This window comes from Pelodiscus sinensis, chromosome 2, assembly GCF_052426305.1.
Source record: "Pelodiscus sinensis isolate ZL-2025 chromosome 2, ASM5242630v1, whole genome shotgun sequence".
Lineage (NCBI taxonomy): Eukaryota > Metazoa > Chordata > Testudines > Trionychidae > Pelodiscus > Pelodiscus sinensis.
The window spans coordinates 216,252,732-216,256,186 of record NC_143053.1 but is presented as its reverse complement, the minus strand read 5'-3'; positions in this window follow the sequence as shown (position 1 = coordinate 216,256,186).

Sequence of the window (3,455 nt, the reverse complement as noted above, 5' to 3'; positions counted from 1 at the left end):
CCCCACCCCTCCCCCAGCAATGCAGCCGCTCCCCGGCCCGCAAGTGCCGCTTAGAGGCTGTTAACCTGGGGAAGTAAAACTCGCTCATTCCCCTGCAGACCTAGAGTTGCAACTTGCCAGGTGTCCGGTTTTGAACTGGACAGTCGGGTATTTGAGCTTTCTGTCCCAGAAAAAAATGGAGAAAACACCAGACATATAAATGTTCGGTATTTTCTACTTAAATTTTATCATCATCATGAGTAGCATGCTGCCTGGCTGGAGAGACACTCACACAGTAGAGAGGAGGAGGGCAGGGCTGGGCTGGGGCAGGATGGCATGCCCAGGGCCAGACTCGCCTGTGCACCCTGCCAGGACACTACATGGGATAGGCAGCACCCCAGGATCTGCATGCTCCCAGGCCAGCCCCACTCCCCCTGACTCCCTCCCAGCCAGCCCTACTTCCCAGCAGTCAGTTCCCATTGCCAGCCCTGCTCCCCGCAACCCTCTCCTGGCCAGCCTCACTTCCTGCCAGCTGTTCGCCCCCCCCCCCCCTGGCCAGCCCCACCCACTCCCCCCAATCCCCTCCTGGCCAGCCCCAATCCCCTGCCGGCCGCCCCCATCTGAGATCAAGTGCCTTTTTTTTTAAATCTGGTAACCGTACCTGCAGTTGGGTTGTCTACACTGCACGGTAGGGCAAAATAAGATTGGCTCAAATTGCATTTATTTCCATCTTATTTCAAAATAGCTTATTTCCCCATATTATTTAGAAATAACCCGTTATTGTGAAATGTCCCTTACTCCTTGTGGAATTAGATTTACAGGGATATCAGAATAGCAAATCCGAAATAACAGGCTTCCCGTATCCCAAAATAGCATTGCAGTGTAGACGTAGCCTGAGTTGCAAATCTCTGGGCACTAGGGGTCAGATAGTATAAAACAGTGGTCCCCAACCTTTCAAGGTTGCCAGGCGCCAGGGGGCGGGGACACTTGCACCCCAGGGGCGGCCCCCCCCCCATAGCCGCATGCCCAGGGGCGGCCCCCCCCATAGCCGCATGCCCGGGGGCGCCCCGCCCAGCGCCGCGCTCCCGGGGCCGGCGCTCCCCCCGCCTAGCGCCGCGCGCCCGGGGCCGGCGCTCCCCCCGCCTAGCGCCGCGCGCCCGGGGCCGGCGCTTCCCCCGCCTAGCGCCGGCGCTCCCCCCGCCTAGCGCCGGCGCGCCCGGGGCCAGGCCAGCCCCGAGCACCTGGCGGGCGCATGGAAATGCCCCCGCGGGCGCATGGAAATGCCCCCGCGGGCGCCATGGCGCCTGCGGGCACCGTGTTGGGGACCACGAGTATAAAAGTTTTGTTCTAGGCTTGCACCTGTTAGTGCCTCCAACTCCATTAACTACGCTTGACTGCAGCTTTTGTTTATGACCAGTGAATAGGAGGCAGGAAGTGGGGCTCGCACTCTTCATCTTATTGTTCAGAAATTATCTACTGCAGTCCAGACCAGCGCTAAAGCGGCTCAGCTGTGAGTCCGGTTTAAGTGCCCTTTGGTCACCTTTGACCTGCCCATTAGTCACTCTGAGCAACAGCAAACATTGCATGACAAACATTTTTTAAAAAAGCGGTACAATATCCTTGTGTTAAATATTCACACAGGGTCACACTTTTGAGTTGTGTAGAATCATAAATGATTAATACTTTTCCTGACAAAGTTAAGCATCCAAACCCATAGGTTCATCCAAAAGTATAGGTTCAAAAGCTAAGTATGAATTTATCTTCCTAAAGGAATGTACTGTGTACTCAGAACTCCCAATGCAATGGACACAGTTATTCAGCAGTTGTAAAGTCAGGCCATATTTATCTTGGCACCTTTGAGTAATTCTACATACAGGACCTTTGGCGTGGCCATTCGGGGATACTGTAAAGACATTCAACTAGCTGACTCTTTAAAAGAGGTGTACAAAATAATTTTAAAAATTAAAACACTTGAAATGCATACATTGCTAGTTCTGTACTTCTTCCCATCTTATGTGAAACTACTAAAGTGGATGTTTTGTACATTTTTCTTTAGTTTCCTAAATGTTAGAAATTTCAAGACTTTCATATGAAGTTTCACACAAAATGAATAGCTGTGCAGAAAAACACTAGTAATCCAGGGCCTAAACAGTCTTACTGGAAGACAAAAGCACATACATATAATCCATATTATATGTACAGGCAGTCCCCGAGTTACGCGGATCCGACTTATGTCGGATCTGCAGTTACAAACGGGTCTTTTCTCGCCCCAGAGGATGCGAGTGGCGGGACGCCCAGATGCGCTGCGGTCCTGCCGCCCGCGTCCTCTGGAGCAAGAAAAGCTGTTCCGTGTCTCCCTAGTCTGCTGGGGGGGAGAGGCCCCCACCAGACCAGGGAGACGCGGAGCAAAGCCACGGAGGACGCGGGCAGCGGGACAGCCCAGACGCGCCGCAGCTGTCCCACTGCCGGCGTCCTCCGAGGCTTTGCTCCCCATCTCCCTGGTCTGCTGGGAGGAGGCCCCTCCCAGCAGACCAGGGGGACGCGGAGCAAAGCCGTGGAGGATGCGGGCGGGACCGCGGCGCGTCTTGGCGGTCCCGCCTCCCTGGTCTGCTGGGGGGGGGCGCAGCTAGTGGGCCTCCCCCCCCCCCAGCAGACCAGGCTTTTCTCGCCGACGACGCCTGGGGTAGAGCAGCTGCGGCGCTACCAGGTTGGTCCCGCAGCGCTGCTCCTCGATGCTACTGGACCAACCCAGCAGCACCCCAGCTGCTCTGCCCCAGGTGTCCCCAAGTCAGCCGCTGCTGAAACTGACCAGTGGCTGACTACAGGAAGCCCGAGGCAGAGTTGCTCTGCCTCGGGCTTCCTGGAATCAGCCGCTGATCTATTTCAGCAGCAGCTGACTTGGGGACGCCTGGGGTAGAGCTGCTGGGGTGCTGCCGGGTTGGTCCCTGCAGCGCTGCGGGGACCTACCCGACAGCGCCCCAGATGCTCTGTTCCAGGCGTCCAAATTCAGCCGCTGTTGAAACTGATCAGCGGCTGATTCCAGGAAGCCCAGGGCAGAGCAACTCTGCCTTGGGCTTCCTGTAGTCAGCCGCTGGTCAGTTTCAGCTGCGGCTGAATCTGGACGCCAGTTCCGACTTACATACAAATTCAACTTAAGAACAAACCTACAGTCCCTATCTTGTACGTAACCCGGGGACTGCCTGTATATTATATGTAGCTGTGGCTACATTTGCTGGCAACACCCATATTGTGGTCTACTGAATGTACATGAGTTAAGAAAGCTACAATGCTTTGACTAGACCATATACTTGTATCAGGGTTTACAATCAATGTGAACTGTGCTCTTAAGTCACTTACACACTTTTGGAAAACCCCATCCATAGGAACATAATTTAAGGCTCCTGTTTTTTAAAAAAGTAGCTGATCTAAAAGTTCAGTACCTTCTCTAGTCTGGCACTCTTGGGACCTAACTGGTG